Source organism: Sminthopsis crassicaudata, chromosome 4 (genome assembly GCF_048593235.1).
Source record: "Sminthopsis crassicaudata isolate SCR6 chromosome 4, ASM4859323v1, whole genome shotgun sequence".
Classification (NCBI taxonomy): Eukaryota; Metazoa; Chordata; class Mammalia; order Dasyuromorphia; family Dasyuridae; genus Sminthopsis; species Sminthopsis crassicaudata.
In genome coordinates, this window is record NC_133620.1 from 256,260,984 (window position 1) to 256,283,187 (window position 22,204).

At 32.2% G+C, this 22,204-nt stretch overlaps 1 protein-coding gene across 3 annotated transcripts in view; it reads left to right on the forward strand.

Moving 5' to 3' along the window:
• KHDRBS2 (KH RNA binding domain containing, signal transduction associated 2) overlaps window positions 1-22,204 on the forward strand; it is a 977,363-nt gene that overhangs the window by 921,996 nt on the left and 33,163 nt on the right. For 2 of the 3 annotated variants that reach the window (XR_012489268.1, XR_012489266.1), the window contains 2 exons: window positions 7,493-7,559; window positions 8,555-8,665. The gene's annotated coding sequence lies outside the window, so the exon portion shown is untranslated. Of the gene's footprint in view, window positions 1-1,325; window positions 1,559-7,492; window positions 7,560-8,554; window positions 8,666-22,204 lie in introns of those variants that run through there. The other variant, XR_012489267.1, reaches the window with a different exon arrangement.

The following is a 22,204-nucleotide window of genomic DNA, read 5'->3' on the forward strand; positions in this document are numbered from 1 at the left end:
TGTTCAGTAGGTAATTAAGGATCTGAGAATGAAGCTAGGAACAGAGAATTACATATGTAGATGAGAGTCATTGTGTAGAAACAATAATTAAAAACATGGGATGCAAGGAAGTTAACAAGATAAAGATCCATGATGAAGTCCTGGGGAATACCCACAGTTAAGGAGTATAATGTAAACAGTGAGCCAACAAAGGACACTGAGGAATGGTTAAACAGGAAGGAGGCAAACTCAGAAAGAACATCGTCACAAAAGCCCAGAAAACAAACAGAATCCAGGAAGAAACAGTGGCCAATATTGTCAAATGAAAGAATAAAATGATTAGGATTAGCATTAAAAGCAACAAAACAAACATAAAAAAATCAAAAGATGTGTTTATTAAGAAATTATTATATAGAGAGAGCAGTGGTTAAATGAAGAAATCGAAAACCAGACTACAAATGAATGAAGAATGAGTGATGGGCAAAAAAATAGAAATACTGAGAATGAACACCTTTTCCAAATTTAGCTGAGAAATGGAGAGAAATGTAGGATAATAGCTTGAGGAAATGGTAATATCCAATAAAAACCTTTTTGCCCTTGAATATGGGGAAATGAATATATTTAAGGAAGTTGGTAAGAAGAGATTGAAGATTCCAGAGAGAAGAGGATAACTGAGGATGTAATCTGCTGGAAAAGCAGGAAGGAATGAGATCAAGTATAATCCTAGAGGGTTGGCCTTGGCAATGAGAAGGACCACTTCTTCATAAGAGATTAAGAGAAAGGATGAGAAAGTGGAGTGACATATTGAGAAAATTTCAAAAAGAAAAGAAAAAAATTGTCAAAATTCTACGGTTTTAACATGAAGTAACAAAACTTTATATTAGGATTGTTATGATAGAATCATAATTAACCTCATTTTATAGATGAGGAAACTAATGTCCAGGGAATTTAAATGAATTGATCAAAATCCCATAAATGAAGGAGGTTTGCCAAATCAGGATTTGAATTTTACCTGACACATATTAAATCACTATTGTGAATAGTATATAAAGTTATTTGAAATATTTTAATGCAATCAAATGAAAAGTTACAGCACTTTTCCAGGTGGGAAAAAAAAAAAATATATATATATATATATATATATATATATATATATATATATATATACTCTACTTTTCAAAACAAAATAAGGCTTAGATCTGAGTTAGATCAGCTGTTGACTTTAATTGAATTTATTGAGCAGTTGTTCAACCCTCCATGTCACTTAGCAGAAAACATAGACAGATTAAATTTATGGCTGCAGACGAATCGGACAGATTCACAACATTTGCTCTGATTCATTGCAGATCACCTTTGTGGCTTCATGACCCAGCAGAGTCTGTGAAAGAACCATTTTGTGGAATTAAGCCAGCTTCCAGTGAATCAAGCTGAAGATATTTTACTGTCCCAGAGCAAATTCATCCAAATTATACTGCTGTGTATCCATCTTTATTTTGAAGATAAAGGCAATCAAAAAAAAAAAAAAAACTAATCAGAACAGCTTTCAAACTCTGTATTTTTGGCTCACAATCATGTGCTCAAATAACTAGGCAGGCATCATATACTATCAGTTCTCATGTGTACAGGACAATATGGATGCCTGAGTAACTTTTTTTTTTTTTTTGCTGAGGCAGTTGGGGTTAAGTGACTTGCCCAGGGTCACACAGCTAGGAAGTGTCTGAGGCCAGATTTGAACTCAGGTCCTCCTGACTTCAAGGCTGGTGCTCTATCCACTGTACCATCTAGCCGCCCCCTGATTAATTTGTGAGATAAAAAATGGATTTCTTTCCTAGACTAACATTAATTAATTAAAATATGAAGACTTAGTCTGTATAAACAAGATACAACACCTAAGTTGTTGATGACAAAATAGTCTCTATGCTCTTGGGGATATAAGGCAATTTTGTACAAACTAAGGCAGAAGAGGAAGCTAGGTGGAGAGGCAGATAGAGCACCAGCCCTGAAGTCAGGAGGACCTGAGTTCAAATATGGTCTCGGACACTTAACACTTCCTAGCTATGTGACCCTGGGCAAGTCACTTAGCTCCAATTGCTTCAATGGGGAAAAAAAAAAAAAGACAGTGACAGTCAGCTAAGCATAACTACTTGTTTCCTAAGGTGATAGTTATTTACAAACTCTTCAATGTGCTCATCATCCTCATCACTTAAAAAAAATTCATTTGAGAATAAAAATTTCAACACTACATATATGTATATATATACATATATATTTATGTAGTAAGTTATAACCTATTAATTAATAACTCATTAAATTAATAGCTCATTAGTCACAAAAAGGCTTTAGTTACAGCATTATGAAATTAATAATTGGAGTTCAAAATGTAGGTGCTACAAAAAGTTAAATTCTGTTCATTCTTAAAGCAGAAAATGAATAGGGAACTTCTCTTTATATTTTCTAAATTACAATTTAAAAAAAGAAAAACCAAACAACTTTGTAGCAATAAGTGAAACAATATGATAGAGTAAAAAACAAGCAAACAAACAAAAAAAGTTAAAGTACTACCTGTGCCATTTAGTATTTTTGTGACCTTGAACAAATCATTTTATCTTGAATGGCCTCAGATTCTTAATTAGTAATTGTAAATGTAATTACAAAAATAGTTTGCATTTACATAGTTTTTTAAAGATTATGGAATTCTATTCCTTTCATGTCTAACTTTCCATGAATTTAGTTTGTGTGCGTGTGTGTATGTGTTTAAAGAAGATGATCAGTCTGTGACAAAAATTGTAAGTACTAATTGAGTACTCAAATACTCAACACTTGAATCTGTGATCTGATTCTAGAGTTCTTTCAGTGCTTCCAGTCATGCCATTCATATTTGCCCAATCTGATTAACTCTTATCCATATTTTCAAAGCTTTCTATAAGGTTCACCCAATATGTTTGAAATCTTCCCTGATTTCTCCTGATATCATGAGAAAATTAATGGAGTCATCTGGCTGTGTACCTGCCATTTCTTATCTTTGCCACATAATGAGCTGATTTTCTTTTCCTATCTTTTCTTCATAATATTTTCACTCTTCTTAGAACTCCTTATTGGGTTTGCTTACATCCTCTATTTTTATTTTTTTTAAGTAGTTTGTTGTTGTTGTTGTTGTTGTTGCTTTGTTCTATTTTTTCCATAATCATTGCTTTCAAGAGTGGGCTTTACCAGATATATCAAATATACACTCTATAGGCTAAATATGGCCTGCAACACTCTCAAGTGTTAATTGTATTAATAATATTAAATAAAAAAAAACTAAATTGATATTTGTTCTGCACTGATCTTTATGCAATGGCCATTATTTCACTTTAACACCATTGGTCTAAACAGATCAAAGTCTTATTGTCTTTCAGTTGTATCTGATTCTTTATGAATCCATGGACCATATCATCCATGGGCTTTTCTTGGCAAAACTATTGGAATAGTCTGCATTTTCTTTTCCAGAGGAATAGGCAAACAGAGGTTAAGCAACTTGCTCAGGATCATGCAGCTAGTCTGAGTCAGAATTTAAACTTAGATCTTCCTGACTCTAGGTCTAGCACTCTTTCCATTGCACCACCTAGCTGCTTCTTATTAAAGCTTTAAAAAAACTTAATTCATTTAATAATTCCCTATTTCTCAACACTCTCAACTAGGTAGAATCCTAGTGTAAAATAATGCAGTTTTCTGAATTAGTCCTACAAAGAAAAAAAAAAATACTGAATCCAGAAAGAACCTGAGAAGCCATCTATCTCCCTTATTTTATGAAACATAAAACTGTTCCCACACAGTTTAGGGACTTGTCCAAGGCCACACAGGTAGTAAATGTAACAGGCAGAATTTTAACTCAGGTCCTTTGCTCTTTGATAATTAAATTTAAGAATTAAATCACTATTGTTTAAATATGCTTTATACCCTATAATTAAAGTTGTTTCTGAATTGCTTTTAAAATTACCTAAGTGCCCAAAATTGAGTAGATGCCCATCGATGAATAAATTATATAATATGAATGTTATGGAATATTATTGTTCTATAAGAAAGTATCAGCCAAATGATTTCAGAAAGGCCTGGAAAGACTTAAATGAATTGATGCTAAGTGAAGTAAGAGAACATTGTACATAGCAACAACAAGATTGTATGATAATCAATTCTGATGGAAGTGACTCTTTTCAACAATGAAGTGAATCAGGCCAATTCCAATAGACTTGTGATGGAGAGAACCATCTGCACCTGAAGAGAGGACTATAAGGACTGAATGTAGATTACAACACAGTATTTTCACCTTTTTGTTGTTGTTTATTTGCTTTTTGTTTTCTTTTTCATTTTTTTCCTTCTTGATTTGATTTTTCTTGTGAAGCATGAGAATTGTGGAAATATGTATACAAGAATTACATGTGTTTGACACATATTGAATTACTTGTTGTCTAGGGGAGGGAGTGGGGGAAGTGAGGAAAAAAAATTGGAACACAAGGTTTTGCAAAGGTGAATTTTGAAAATTATCTTAACATATATTTTGAAAATAAAAAAGCTATTAAAAATTACTTCAGTTCCCCATTTAATTCTTGTCTTAGGAGAGTTGTTTTTTTTTTTTTTTAATGTGTAGAATACATTCATTTATTAAATAACCTGGTCATCCAAGTCATCCAGAAAAATGTTCTAATTGATAAGTCCACTTCATAACCTCACAACATGTGAAAAAAATCAATCTTTCAAATAGCTCTTCAAGGATACACTATCTTGTTCAATAACATCATAAAATTAAGGTAACAAGACCTAAGTTAATGAAATATTCCAATGTATGTCTTATTACTCACACGAGCATTTCATATTTTCTTGGTTACCATCAAGATCAGAGTCCAATCGTTATTTCATTTCTGCCTTTCTTTTTTTTTTTTTTGTTTGTTTTGTTTTTTGTTTTGTTTAAGAAATAATCAGATCCAAAATACAAGAATGAATAAAGAATGTTTTGCTTTCTTAGCACTGGGAAATTCCAATGCTAGAAATCCCATAGAGATCAGGTCCTATGACTTAAAGCCTACAGGGTGGCTCTAAGTACAAAGAGCTTATGTGATTATCCCAGGTTCATATAACTTGCAAAAGTAAGAGGCAGGATTTGAACCAACACCTTTCCAACTCTAAGCCCATCCAATCTGTCCACTAACCTAGGCTGTTTCTTAATTATTCAATATATGAGTCATAATATTTTTGGGAATGTTTTGCTTTTGTTTTTGTTTTAATCTGGATTTATGATTTACTTAGCGGGGGGGGAACTTCGTAAAAGTTTTACCTCTAATGAAGAACAGGAATTTATCTATAATTTTAACTCTTTGGGAGACAATGTTGGTCCAAAGAGATTAAACAACTCGACAATGATTCCAAATTTATTACAAGTCAAAGGAAGAACTACAATTTTGATCAGCCTAATTTTAAGCCTAGCTATTATATAATTGAATGTGGGGATTTTTGCTTAGTATGTTAGTGGGTTTTCTTCCTAATGTTTTCCTTCTAAAGGCTTCCATAGCTAATATATATGAGGTTCTGTAATTTTGAAATGAAGCATGAGAAAGAGCCTGGTAAATGATATGCAAATAAATCAACACTTCTGATTTCAGTTATGAAATCTACTTACTTGACAGTTACAAAGCACACCTCTATTAAAAGCACAGAAACAGAAAATTTTGATTATTGTTATTGTTTCTGTGAAGCTTCTGAAATATGAGAAGTTTGTGGGGTTATCAATTCATATCTGGGAAGGTGGAGAATCAAATATCAAATAGGCTACACCCTGCTAAGTTATATAATGTGCTTCTTAAGGGAAAAAAAAAAAGTCAAGCAATAATACATAAGAAATAAAAATAAGTCAGTCGCTCTGCTAAAATGTTTCTTAATGTGCTATACCACCATAAAACCTGACTTTATTTATTACAAATAATAAAACTGTAGAGTTAAACTAATCAAATTCAAATCAGTTCAACAGCATAATTTTCACTTGAAGAGGTGCTTAGGAAACGCCAAATGAACTCGGCAACGGAAGGCTCATTGCCTCTTAATCAAAAGCAGTCAGCTTTAAACATCAGCCAGCCAGGTGATAAGTTTGTCATTTCTCAGCTCTGTTCTTTGCAGGAAGTTTTGACAGCTCTTAAACTTGACACCTCATTTGTCCCTGTTTATGAACTTCATGTAGATCTGCAAAAACTGCTATGTGGGGAGATAGAGAACAATGACATTTTTATTAAAATAGATATATAGACATATACATATATGTCTTCTTCATGTATAGGCACAATATATTTACATATATATTTATATAAACATACATGTCTGTACATATTAATAACAATATAGTAATTGACAATATGTGTGCGTGTATGTGTCTGTGTATATGTGTATAGGTATATTGGAATTTAGGTGGTATAATGATAAACTGCCATCCCTACAGACAGGAGAATTTGAGTTCAAATCTGAGTTCAATTTCAGAGACTTTCTAATTATATGATTCTAGACAAGTCACTTAACCTTATTTACCTCAGTTTTTATCATCTAAAGAAGGAAATAGCAAACTATCCCAGTACCTTTTCCATTTATAGATAAATAGAGAGATAGATAGATACATTATATAAATAGATAGTAGAGGTAAATAGTGTGTCTATGTGTATGTATGTATATGTATATACACATGTATATGTGTGTACATATTTATTCTGCTGTATGCAACAAATATCTAACAGGGTTTATGGTATTAAAAATGGTTAATTATTATTATTTTTTTTTTTGGCTGAGGAAATTGGGGTTAAGTGACTTGCTCAGGTCATACAGCTAGGAAGTATTAAGTGTCTGAGTCCAAATTTGAACTCAGGTCCTCCTGACCTCAGGGCTGGTGCTCTATCCACTGTACCACCTAGCTGCCCCAATTTGCTTAATTTCTAAAAAGAAATTGTAACCACTTTTTTCTTCAGCTCTAGTTTTACTTTTTTCCCCCTTATGTCTAATTGTGTCCAATTACTTTAGAGAACTGAGGAATATTAATGATTAATAGTCTTTCAGAGAAACACAAGCTTGTAATACATCATTAGGAGCCAGAGATCAGAGCTCTTGAATTAGAAGGAGAAGACATGGAAGAATATATTAGTGCTCCATACAATTAATTTATACCAGTCAAAAATCAACTCCTTTTAGAATTAGAATGCTTACTCTGCAATGAAAATATATTTGCAGGAAAGTTGCACAGCTCTTTACAGACTTCCTTCCAAAGTATGAGAGATGAATTAATAAGCATTAAACAATTGACTAGAAACCCATCTTTGTTCTACTTTTGGAGTGGGGGGTGGGGAAGAATAGATAGACATTTACAATAAGGAAGGCAGAATTATGAATAGGCACTGACTATCAGGTTAAGGAAGGCAATTGAGATGTAAAGGAATAGTTCTGTAGAGGGATGAACCACCTGACCTTTATCTAAGTTGATCTAACTCAATCATCTCTATTCTAGCCATGATTTGATCTGCTATTTCAAGGCAACAAGGTTGAAGATACACAGACCATTTGCTTTTTTACAGGTTTGATTTTTTTTCTTTGACAATTAATAATGAAAACCAAAAGCAGGAAGTGGGCAAAGGAGAAGATATATTGAATCTTGATGAATATTTTTGGCTATGATGGAGTGAATCTCAATTAAACTGTCAGGATTCTCAGAATTGGGGGAATGTTTGATGTGAGTTGGGAATGTTTGATGTGAGTTGGGGTGCCCATGAAACTTGATTTTTATATTCCTTCTTCAAGTACATTCATCAAATAATTCAGGGGATAAAAGTGGCCCCATAAACATTAATTGAACAGCCATTAAGCAGAATAGCTGTTTGTTTAGGGTTGATGGAGGACATAAAGCTTCATACCCTGTGGTAGAAAACAATTAGGTCTGATGATGAACACGCCATTAAATGTACTATTACCAGTCTTCTATCTGTCTAACTTTATAAAATAGCAGTCAGCTGTAGTCAAAAGCTTGCACAAGCGATAAGAAGTCATATTTTTACTGTCATGTCATCACCCGTTATAAATATTGTAGTGTTTCTAATGCTTTATGCTAATGGCAATGACTAATGGTAGTCATTATCTCCATTCAATCTCATAAAAAAAAAAAAAAAACTTCCTCAAGAGAGACTGCTCATAACTAGAATGCTGTTTAAAATTAAACTGTTTCTAAAACACTGAAAATAAAAAGCACTTAAATACAAGAGGGTGGATGGCTAATTTATTTTGTTTTGAGTATGTTTGACAACTGCTGCCAACATTAACTTTGCCACCAGCCAAATTGATATTCCACACCATACTGCCTTATATATTCATATGTATATGTATGTGCATGCATAATGCCTTAAAATTTGGTGGGGTTTTTTGCCCACTTGAGAATATAAGTGAAGATTTAAGATAGGTAAACAGATGGCTTGAATAAATTTGATACTGGCCCTTTGGAGATTTGGTATTTTTAACATGGAAAATGAATTCTCTCATCCATTTTTGATTTCAATTATGAATTCTGCTTACTTGACAGGTACACAGCACTCCTCCATTTTCAGAACAGGAACAGAAATATTTGAATGAATGAAGCTTTCTTTGCATCTGATCAGTGCTAAGGGGGATATTAAATTTATTCCCAAAAAAAGTAAGTGCTCATTTTGGTTTCATTATAAGTGGTCATAGGAAAGTCAGGATGTGGTGACTTTCATATGCCAAAACCCTTCATATTTCTTATAAAATTTCCCCTTCAAGACATATCCATATTCTGAAATTACCTTATGTATGTGTATATATGCTGCATATAACATACATATGTATATATATATACACAAATAGATTTACATATATACACATGCAACACATTCTTATATGCATGATTCTAGTCAGTATAGTTTAATCAGTTTAGAGCCATAACTTTTCAGATAGCATTATTTTATTTGGGACAGCATGGAATAGTGGATAGAATGTTAGGTATAGAGTCAGAAAGATTTGTTTTTAAATCTCTTATCTTATGCTTACTAGGTCTGTGATAGTTAATTTCTATGTTCTTTATCAATGTTAAAGAATTTGTCTACTAGCTAAGAGATTATGATGTGCTTTGGAGATGCTGAAATTCTAGCAATAAAGAGGAAGATGTTGAGTCTTGAATTTCACCAAACTCTGTGCTGAACAATTTCCATATCATCTTCTCCATTGCTGACTATTGTAATCAAAGAATAACTTCCTAAAGAATGAAGTCACTGCCCATTCAATGTATTAGGGCTTTGTTATGATCTGGGAAGTAACGTTGGATATATAATTTATATTTGGGACCAAAAACAGCTCCAAATGGTAAAGATGTTTCAATGTTATTATGGTTTTGTCTAAGTAATGCTAATTATGTTGATACTAAGAAAGTACAAGTTTTATGGAGGGGAAAAATGATAATGTGATTTGGGAAAGGGGGGTTCTTTCATTAATTATGAATTTTCATGAATGAAGAAAAAATTTCCAAAATTCCACCCAATTTCATATAGCTATATAAATATATTGTGTGTCTAAAGCATTTTGTACATTATGCAGTTTCATGAATTTGAGGAAATTTAGGAGGGAAAATGTTTGATAGGGATGCTTTAGTCCTCTTAGTAACCCATACAGTCTTCAGATCTTCATTGTACATTGGATCATTCCTAAAGATCTCTGAAAGTTTAGTTGCTCTATATACTGGTTCTATTCTATCACAAAACTACATTCTGCTAGATATAGGACAAATTAATCTGTGTATTCAGTGATGCTACTGTGTTTAGTAGGTGCTAATGAATGCTACTAGTTTTAATATATCGCTTCCCTAGATAAGATATTTATAGTTTGGCTGGGGCCCTCTAAGAGTAAATATACTATTCAATGAAATAATTTCAAAGATGGATGACTCAGGAAATGTGACATGCTGATGGAAAAATTGAGGACTGAGGCTATGGAGGTGCAAGAAAGAATGGTCTTCTAAGTGGTCATAAAATCATGTTATATAAAGTTTTTTCTTGGTTTCTTTGTAGTAGGCCTCTGTAGGCCTAGTTTTTTACTTTCTGCAAGAAAGAAACGTTGAATGAAAGGCATTAATGATAACTTCTATGTATAGAGTCCTTTAAACAAAAGTATGATTATCCTCACTTTACAAATGAAGAAAATTATATTCTGGGAAGTTAAAGCAACTTTTCTAAGATCATTCAACAAAGGATCAGAGCCAGAGTTTGAATTCAGATCTCTGAGCACAAAGACCAATGTTCTTTTTACTATAAAATTTGTTTCTCCTAAGTCTGTTTCTACCAAGTATAAATTAGTTTCACTAAAAGCCAAAAAAGAAGTGAGAATGAAGAACCAGGTAGGTTTGTAGTAATATTTTTCACTGTTTTTCATATCCATTCATTCCTTTGAAATTTTTTCTAACATTTTCAATCAGCAAGTCCTAAATATCAATCTACCTATCTATCCATATGTCATTCACATCTATCTCTCTCTCTCTCTCTCTCTCTCTCTCTCTATATATATATATATATATATATATATATATATATATATATATATATATATCATTTCTATCTATATGTGCATATATTTATAGAGGGACATGCAGAGAGAGATTAGAGAGAGAAGATAGATATAGAAAAAATGAAAGACATCAGAGAGATATGTGGGAGGCAGAGCATTGTACTTGGATAAAAGAAAAAAAAAATGAATCCTATTCCATCTCCGGATTTGCTAGTTCATTATTGGCACTTTTTGAAGTTTAATTGTCTTATTTATATGATAGTCTGTATCTCCCAGGATTGTTCCGAGGTTCAAATAAGAAAATGATATGCACTCTTAACAAGAGAAGCAGACTAGCATACTGGATAGACATACAGGAGTCAGGAAGGACTAGGGTCAAATATTGCCTCTGACACATATTTGCTGTATAACCCTGGAAAGGCAGGATTCCCAGATATATTTCTAAGACTGTATTTCATAGATAAGTAACTGATGTATATTAATAGAGAATGTGTCTTGTTAGTTAGTTCCCAATTCTAATAAAGTCATAGATCTGTCTATCTTCTTATTAATGTGTTTTATTTATATATGTATTATATGTATATATATATATAAAACTTATTTTTGTTATCATGTATTAATCACCATTAATCATATATTAATTACCATCATAATAATGGTAGCTGGTATAGTATAGAGGTATGTGTGTGTGTATATGAAAAGAAAATGAAACTATCTTTTATATAAAAAGATATACAGTGAATATAGACATATGTCTATGTACATATTAACACATATATTTGAATATAATTCATATAAATATTAATTTCAGCTGTTATTATGCAAACAAGGAAATTATTGGAACTATAGGATAGAAAGCTGGACTCACCCTCATGAAGACCTGGATTCAAACCATTTAACCATTTAAGTATTCTAATCTTTAACATTATATGTTATAAAGAAGATGTCAGTGCGTAATGGTAGAGGGAATTTTTTATATCAATGAAATAGTAAGTCCCAATCCAGTAGATACATAACATATATGTTATTATGTCTTGTCCTATTCCATGTTATGACATGTTATGGAATCAACTCTCTGATATCATGGTCCTTCATTCTTGAAGAGGACCATGATATCAGAGAGTTGATGCCATAACATGCAAGTAAATAGAATTTAAGTGAGGGCTGGGCAAGGTCACCTGCCTTACGTACCCCTCCAGAGTCATTTGAGTCCAGTGGCCATACGTAGATCAGGATGACTGGAGATGGTCCTGGATGCAAATGGGAGCTCTTGCCTTTTAAAGCTAAGGTCTTCAACAGGTCTCAATTTAACCAAGGTAGTACCCATTTAGTGATTAAGGCTAAGTAGCAATTGAGGCAAATAATCTTTTCTTTCACCCAGTCCAAAAAAAAAAAATTCTAAATAAACAAATAAGCAAATCTGGGAGGGGAAGACTCTCAGGATTTCTGACCAAAGCATAAAAGATTGCTATTCACTTTCTATCTGAGTCAATCAAGACCCAAACAATTTCCAAATGGGGCTTGGCCTGGAACCTATTCAATGAGAATCATAGTGGTTTGGATTTAAGTCATGGTCTTTAAGAAAGAAATCTACTAAACCCCAAGATATATTGAGAGGAGTCAGAGATCCAAAAGGAAAAAAAATAAAAGCTTTTAAGAACATCTGTAGTTAAGGGTTTGATACTCTATGTGGATAGAGGTAGGGAAGAGAAGGAGAGAAAATGAAAAGGAAGGCAGGAAGGAAGTTTGTTGGGCAGCTCTACTCATAGAGGTTGTTGTTTATCCTTCTTTCTTGAGGAGTACCATGATATCAAGGTATAATATATGTTGAACACTATCATAAATGCAATGAAATAAAAACATTGTGCTGTTCAGTTGTTTTTAGTTTTTTAACTTTCAAGCTAATTTTACAGATGAGGAAACTGAGACAAACAGGACTAAATGATTTACTCAAAGTCACACACAGCTAATAAGCTAATAAGGCCAGTTGAACTAAAAAAAAAAAGGGAGTCTGATTCCAGACCTAACACTGTATCCATTGCTACCTAATTTCTCAGAATGCAAATAAATAAATAAATAAATAAACCACCAGCAGAAGAGATATATTTTCCCCACAAAGTATACAATTTAACTAGGGAAAAGTATGTAAAGGGGAGACAGATATATGAATACTACACAACTAGAGATAATGGATGAATGGATAAGTATATAAATAAGTCAGTGGGGAGAAAGAGGTGGGAAGAAAAGAGAGGTAGAGGAAGAAAGGGAAGGTACAAGTGAGGGAGGGAGAGAAATGAATGATAAAGAATTTATTAAGCACTATAAGTTCCAGATACTATACTAAGTACTAAGGAATTAAAAAAAAATACAAGCAAGACAGTCAAGAGTTTATATTGTAAAGAAAAAAGACAATACCAGAAAGGTTGATATGGTTATGGTCAGAGATTAGCTGGAAAGAAACATGCCCTGGTTTGTGGAAGTATCAGGTGAAAGTTCACCTCTCAGAACCTTAGAGAGAGAGAATAATGTTCAATGAAAGAAGAATGAAGAAATAAATGATAGAAGAGGCAAACAAGTAGTCCATAAGTATATATGTGTATGTGAATGTAGATATATACATATGCTTATATATTAACATCCCAAATGTATATCTATATGTATATATCTATGTATCATGATTATTAAAAGTCTGTATGTATATTAATATATTTTTGTAGACATTAATGGACTCTATCCAGTGAAACACTAGAATGCTAAATTTCGTAGTCTAGGCAATTGGACAATAAGATAGAATATTATAAGGCAAAAATTACATAAGACAAATGACAAGTTTTTGAAGACTTAGATAAGGGAGAAATCAGTATAGAATGGGATTTTAAGGAAAGTTTCAAAGAACAGATGGGCCCAGATAGACTACTGTTAAGCAGAATTATACGGTTTTTATTTCATTTTTCTTTAATTCAAAAATAAATCCAAATCAGTACTTCCCATAGTATGTGTATGAGTTTCTGTATTTCAGATTCCTAGAGGCTTTTCACTGAAGCATTTTATGACATCATTAAGATTTTTATTTGTTTTTTGACAAAGTTAAGGTGAGAATTTGTTTTACTTGTTTATACATATTTGTAATAGGTCTTGGTTTTCTTGCTTTTTTTAATAGAGTAGGAGAGATGATAGGGTTTTTGAAACTTAAAATAAAATAAAAATGATTTTTAAAAAAGATGGCACTAATAAATTTTTACTGTGCTTGCTAAATATTTTCCCTAACCTCGCTTAAAGCTTTTTGGTATTTCAACCCGTAAGTCAGCATATTATTTATTTTGAAACCTAGTTGAAAAGATAAAGTGCTATGGCATTTTTTTTTGGTCATGAAAATTGGATATGAGCTTCAAATTCACATTTATAATAAATAGACTTCATTGTGACAATTTTATTTTCAATGACATAGTCTATTCATTCTGAATTCTTTAAACATTGTAAATGTGATCCAGCTTTGAAAATAATTTTATTTTTTACTTCTGAATATACATATTAGAAGGGGAGAACCAAAGGAGTGGGCTGTTATATAAGATTAGTTTAGATGTCACAACTGAATAATTTTCCAACCACCCATATAGATGGATAGATAGATATATACACATACATATACACATTTATTATGAGGAAATATGCACATAATTACATTATACATGTGTGTATTTTTTTTCAACATGGAACATTATTCCAGAGAATTAAATGATTTTCCCAAAGTCACATAAGTAATGAATATGAGATTTAGGATTTGAATCAGCACATACACACACAAACACACACAAAAATCCAGTCAGTGTTCTTTCCATTTAATATATTGTCTTCTTGTTCCTACTCCCCTTTGGTTGGTTTTAAGATAGTAAAAGTGACTCTATAAAGTCTTCTTCAAGTTTTGCTCTAGAATTTTATTCGAGGTAAGTTCTTGGGACAACAGAAACAAGAAAATCTAATATAAACTTTTAGGGATAATACCAAGTATAGGATAAGTAGTCTTGGGACTAAGGTTTAAAAACCAAGCATAAATCAGCATTTTCATCTCTATCTCTTCTTTCTTTTCCTGTTCCTGCTTCTCCGTTTCCTGTTTGTCTATCCCCTTTTCCTCCTTTTGCATGTCTTCCCTCTCCTGAGCCATCAATTTATTTGAAGAAAATAAAATACAAGTAATTCGTTTGATGGCTTCTCTGCCTATCCCTCTCACTATCATTCTGTCAAATAATTCTCACAAAAACCATACTTTTATCCCTTTCATTTGTGACTGGATATTATTCTCAGCAACAGAGGAAGAAATAAGTATGTTTGAATAAGTCTTTATAAGCACCTGCTGAAAACAACTAATCTCATACCTTGTGTTGAATATAAATAACTGAAAACAAAATGAACACTTCTTTGAGAAATAATTCAGGAGTTGATTTACCCCACCTTGATGCCATAGGCAGCTTTCTTTAAGAATAATTGTAGTTACACCCACATTATCAGGGGGAAGAATAGCCTCAGTTGTGAATAGTTGACTATAATGAAGAGAACAGGGAAGTGAATAAGGCATAATACTACTTTACTAGAATTTAATATTTAGCTCAATTTTTCTGAAAGAAAAATCAATTAGATGGAGTCGGGATGCCATTTTCCCCAATTTCCTCTCCATGTATTCTTTGGAATTTCTATTATTGGAAATTCTAGTATGATAGAATTAGGAAAATATTTGTGTCTTTTCATAATATGAATGTAATTGACACAGTTCTTGCAACTGCCAAATAAGATAGGAAATATATATGTGTATACATATCTATGTGTAGATACACACATATACATATGTAGTACTTTGCAAACTTTAAATGCTTTTTATAAGTTCTAGCTATTATTATATGTAATCCTTGAGAGTAAGGATTATTTTTTGCCTTTCTTTGACTCCTTGTTGCTTAGTATAGTACCTAGTATATAGTAGGTCCTAAATAACTAGCTATTGATTGATTTTGTTATTATAACTGATAATATCAAGCCGGCTCAATTTCAAGATGATATTAATGCCCTGAACTAGTTTGATTTCACATTGTTATGTATATCACATCATGAATGGATTGACATGAATTCTGTTTTTAATGTGTCTCTGAAATAAACATCCCAACTATCTCCTATAAAGAACAAACACAGATGTGTTCACACTTTCCTAGTGAAAAGAGGTAGAATAGCAGCATTGACTGAAGCACTAATGATTACTAAATGAAATATTTACAATCAAAATGGATAGGCATGATAGTAATAGGGACTGGACTGGTGATTTCATTGATATAGCCAATTTCCAAATGAGAGAAATCCCTCAACCAGTCCAGGTCAAGCCCTTTTCTGCAACTTAATTTCAATGTCAAGTAATAACAGAAGTATAAGCAAATAACTTTCTAAAGGCCTTCTGATTTGCAGAATTAAAGAAAGATAAACTCGTATGTTGTTGAATTGCATAATAAAATTCTCCATAGCAATTCCTTACAGGAATTTTTTTTTTCTTTTTTTTTTTCTTGATTAGGATTTATAGTTAAATTAGAATGGTTTTCAAAGTGGCAACCTGTGGACTCCTCAAATCCCAGTAACATTCTATCTGAAGAGGAGAAAAAGGACCAGTAGTCCTAAACATTTCTTCTGGACACACTGAAGCATTCTAATTACTTGACCTTGAGATTAAGATTTCTTGGTGAAATCCTGCTCCATCTAACCATGTGGCATTGAGGTGATTCTGGATTTTTAAAGACAAATGCAAAGTCTGTTGAGTAAAACTAGAAAAGCTTCATTTGGATGTATAATAAATTGTTGTGGTTGTTCAATCATTTTTCAGTTGTGTCTAAATTTCATGATCTCATTTATGATTTTCTTGGCAAAGGTACTTAAGTGGTTTGCCAATTCATTCTCCAGCTCATTTCACAGTGAGGAAACTGAGGCAAACATGGTTAAGTGATTTGCTCAGATTCACATAGCTAGTATCTGAGTACACATTTGAACTCAGAAAAAAAAATTTTTTTAAGAGATGCTTATTTATTTACTTAGAAAAAGTGTGGTGTTTAGTAGCCATAAAAGAGCTCCATTTATAGACAATATATATTTATGTCCATGGCCAGTTCAAACTCACTCTGCCCAATGTGGCTTCAACTCAATAAGTAAAACAAAAAGAGATTCTTGTTTGTCCACTGAGATTAAAAACTCCCTAACAAATATAACTTTTTAAAATATTCACAGAAAAAAAAAACTATCCACCTAACCCATCTTTCCTGTTTGAAACTATGCTCCAATAAATATCACCCTATTTGGCCCTAAATTAGGCCCAATATTTTTTTTTTCTTTTCAATTAAGTCACTGATAATTCTAAGAGGTCTTTTTTCAGGGAACAAAAATAAACTACTGATTTATATATATATAAAAGAACTTGAATCCAATTTTTCTTTTTAAAAAATAGTCTTCAAACTTTACCAAGCTTAGTTGATAGAAAGAGAAGAAAGCCTTTAACTACTGTCATAAAATGTTATTTTCCTTGGATAAGAAAAAAAAATCTAGTTGCTTGGATAGTCACCAATACTATTAACTGAAGCCAAAAGTAAGAAAAATTTGGTCTGCATTCTAAAATTTTAATTGATAGTGGAAAACTGAAAAGAATTTATGACTTCAGCAGTGACTGTAGGTGAATAATACCAAAGAACAGTATGCAAGCATTTGGTGTGTGCTTAAAGAATGAACATTGGATGAATCTCTGGTCATCTTCTACAGACACAGAGAACCATTCATATAGCTAGGACTGTTGGTCATTTTGCTTTTGAAATACCATAATTGTTTTTCTTTAAAAATTACTTAATTTTTTTTTTTTAATTAGCAGATTTTCTGTCGGTTTTGGGGGAGAGGTGAGGTGGTAGTGGTGGAGTGGGAGTATAAATCCAAAGACTGAGCCTGCATGGTTCAGATTACTTTGGCTAATATTCCTAGAGATTAAAGGTATTTTTCTAAAAGCCTATAATCACATCTACATTTTCTTTTCTTTTCTTTTCTTTTTTTTTTTTTTTTTTTTTTTTGTTATTCATTGTCTTCACACAAAAAGACAAATTTGGCTCATGGGCATAACTTCTTACCAGGTTTACTCAGGACAGGGTCACATCTGATCCAGATTACATACCAGCCTATAAGAGTGGATTCTTCCAAAGAACAGGTTGGATTGTAGTTTTGGTAGGAAGAAGGGTTGGGGAGATAATTTCTGATATGAATTTTTTTTTGACTACAAACCAAACATTCTATGCACTGTGCCACCTACCTATCCCAGCTGGTATTAGGCTGCCTTTCTGCAGTTCAAAAACCAGTAGAAATAAAGTGGGAAAGATTCATTGCTAGAGAGGCTGTCTATTGAACTTATAATTATTTCAACCACTGATGTGGTTGTTATACATAGTCCATGTTATATCCACATAGAATCATAGAATTTCAGATTTAGAGGAGACCCAGGAGGACGAGTCTAAATTTTATCTAAGAAAAGATCCTTTCTATAGCATACTTGTCAAATAATTTCCAGTCTTAAAGTAGTAGACTCCCCAGTACTTCCCAAAGCAGCCCCCCTTTTTTTGCATTCTTGTGTTTTTTTAATTTATTATTTTCTTTTTAATACACATTGCATTATGAATCATGTTGAGAGAGAAAAATCAGAGCAAAAGGGAAAATCCATGAGAGAGAGAAAAACAGAAAAAAGAAGTGTATATAGTATATGTTGATTTACATTCAATCTTCTCACTTTTTTTTTTTTTTTTTTTTTTTTTTTTTCTGGATGCAGATGGCATCTTCTGTCCAAAGTCTATTGGGATTGCTTTGGATCACTGAATCAGTGAGAAGAACCAAGCTTTTCATAGTTAAACATTGTGCAGTCTTGCTGTTATTGTGAACAATATATTCCTGGTTCTACTTGTTTTGCTCAGCATCAGTTCATGGAAATCTTTTCAGACTATTCTATAATCAGCTTGTTCATCATTTTGAATACCTTCATGTACCACAGCTTGTTCAGCCATTCCCCAATTGATGGGCATCTACTCATTTTGCAATTCTTTGCTACTACAAAAAGACCTGCTATAACATTTTTGCACATGTGGGAACTTGTCTTTCATTTATGATTTCCTTGGGATACAGATCCAGTAATGGCACTGCTGGGTCAAAAGGTATACACAGTTTTATAATTGTGCAGTTTTATTGCGCTTTCGGCATAATTCTAGATTGTTCTCAGACTGCTTGGATCATTTCACAACTACACCAACAATGCATTTTTCCAACATTCCCTCCAACATTTATTGTTGTTATTTTTTTTTTTATCTTAACCAATCTGAGAGGTGTGTGTGGTACCTCAGAGTTGTTTTAATTTGCATTTTTCTAATCAATAGTGATTAGAGCATTTTTTCATATAACTATAATGATTTTAATTTCATCATCTGAAAATTGTCTCTTCATATTCTTTGACCATTTATCAATTGAGGAATGACTTTGTATTTTTATAAATGACACAGTTCTTTACATATTTTAAAAATGAAATCTTTATTAGAAATACTGTCTGTAAAGACTTTTCCCCCTAGTTTGTACTTCCCTTTTAATCTTGTTTCTGTTAGTTTTGTTTATGCAAAAGCTTTTTAAGTTAATGTAATCAAAGTTGTCCATTTTGCTTTTCATAATGTACTCTAGTTTTGTTTGTCATAAATTCCTCCTTTCTCCAAAGATCTGATATGTAAATTATCCCTTGTTCTCCTAATTTATTTATGGTATTATCCTTTATGCCCAAATCATGTATCCATTTTGACCTTATTTTGTTTGGTATGAGGTGTGAGATGCAAGTCAATTTTATGATTTTTTTCCAGTTTTCCCAGCAATTTTTGTCAAATAATTAGTTCTTGTTCCAGAAGCTGTAGTTATGGGACTTATCAAATTGCTATAGGATGTGATTATTGTGTCATGTATATCTAATCTGTTCCACTGATCCATCAATTTATTTCTTAGCTGATACCAAATGGTTTTGATTACGCTGCTTTATAATATACTTTCAGGTTTGGTACTGATAAGCCACCATGCTTTGTATTTTTCATTAATTCTCTTGATATTCTTGACCTTTTGTTCTTCCAGATGAATTTTGTTATTACTTTTTCTGGTTCTATAAAATAATGTTTTGGCAGTTTAATTGTTATGTCACTGAGCTCAGCCTAGACATGAACAATTGATATTTTTCTATTTAGATATGATTTTATTTGTGTGGTATTTTTTTCTTGAAGCAGAATTTATGAGTAGCAGATAAAGAGCTAGAAGTTACCTTAGAGGTGATCTAGTCCAACATGCCCATTTTATAGATGAGGAAAGAGAGGCACAGAAAATGTAAGTGACCTCTTAAAGGTCTCACAGGTAGTCTGTGTAATAGTTTGTTGTTGTTATTGTTTGGTTGTATTATGTTTTTTAATTTTTAATTTTATTCTATGTCATATTTGAATCAAGGACTTCTACTCCAAATCCATTGTCCATTCCATTTTTGTAATTGTTGCTGTTGCCCAGCAGTTGGGATTAAGTAACTTGCCCAAGGCAAAAAGTTAGTAAGTGTCAAATGTACTGAGTCTAATTTGAACTCAGATCCTCCTGCATTCAGGACTCTCCCTCTTCCCCCCAACTTTTTCTAAATACTTCTTTTCCCTCTAGAGATAGAGAAAATATGCTTGCAATTTAATATAAGCTAAATTATTTCTTTAATAAAGAAATAAAAATCTGAAGACATGAGAAAGTATCAATTACCCCACTCCCACCCCACCATTGAGAAGTAAACAATTCGGTATCTAGGAATTGAGTTAAAAATTGTAAGAAGGATCCACACAAAAGAACCACCATTGACTGAATGATTTTATATTTTTTAAAAAGAACACTTTTAACAACACACTGCAAGCATGACACACAGCAATAGTATGCTCCTCTTTGTAAAACAGGTTATATTATAAAACCAAAATTTTTTAAATGTTAAAGATTTTCAAAATTAGCTGGTTATCTTAATTTATATTATTCTTTAAATAACCAATCATTTTAAAAACCCTTGTCAGAGTAGTAAGATGTTTCAGAAGTAATAAATTATCTATCAAAGACTGCATTACTCTGGAATTCAGCAAAAAAGCAACACAAAGGATTTCTTTAATTAAAAGAGGGAAAAGAATCATTAGGTTCAGTTTCAAATGTAGTAAAAAAAAAAAAAAGGAGAGTTTTCAAGTTTAAACATTTAGATTTTTACTTTTTTCTTTCTAGAAAAATGTAATTTTTAATGTTAACACAGAACCAATATAGCTTTTTAGAAGGTATTCCCAATTTTACCTAAATTCTGAGAAAATAGCAGATGAAGCTAATGAACTTCATTGTTATTTCAGATAAACAATAAATTTTCTTAGAATCTGAAATTATTCAGTCCTGACTATTCTATTAAAAATGAAATCAAATAATTTATCCTAGTTTATGTAAATCATGATACCCTTGAGTTACATTATATCTAGTTTCCTGATATGATTGCTCCCAATTGCTTTCCAGCTAGCTTGCTTAGAGGTACTTCAAATAAATAGTTGCTTCACACAGTTACAATTTAACAAAGTGTAAAATGCACTATTTTTTAAAGTTGTTTTTTATTAAAGCTTTTTTATTTGCAAAACATATATACGGGTAATTTTTTAACATTGACCTTTGCAAAATCTTTTGTTTCTAATTTTTCCTTCCTTCTCCTACCTCCTCCCCTAGGTGGCAAGTAGTTCAATACATGTTAAATATGTTAAAATATATGTTAAATCCAATATATGCATACATATTTATATAGTTATCTTGCTGTACAAGAAAAATCAGATCAAGAAGAAAGGGGGAAAAAAAACAGAAAGAAAACAAAATACAGGCAAACAAAAGAAAGAGTGAGAATGCTATGTTGTTTTCCACACTCTGTTCCTGTGGTTCTCTCTCTGGGTGTAGATGTCTCTTTTCATCACTGAACAACTGGAACTAGTTTGAATCATCTCACTGTTGAAGAGAGTCACGTCCATCAGAAATGATCATTGTATAGTTTTGTTGTTGCTATATATAATGATCTCCTGGCTCTACTCATTTCACTTAACATCAGTTCATGTAAGTCTCTCCAGGTCTCTCTGAAATCATCCTGCTGGTCATTTCTTACAGAATAACATTCCATAACATTCATATACCATAACTTATTCAGCCATTCTCCAATTGATGGGCATCCACTCAGTTTCCAATTTCTAGCCACTACAAAAAAAGCTGCCACAAACATTTTTGCACGTGTGGGTCCCTTTCCCTTCTTTAAGATCTCTTTGGGATACAAACCCAGCAGAAACATTGCTGGATCAAAGGGTATACACAGTTTGATAACTTTTTGAGCATAGTTCCAAAATGCTCTCCAGAATGGTTGGATCCATTCACAGTTCCACTAACAATGTATCAGTGTCCCAGTTTTTCTACATCCCCTCCAACATAGGTCATTATCTTTTCCTATCATTTTAGCTAATCTGAGAAGTGTGTAGTGGTATCTCGGAGTTATCTTAATGTGCATTTTTCTGATCAATAGTGATTTGGCATTATGTTTTTAAAATGAAATTTTCACCAAATTTTC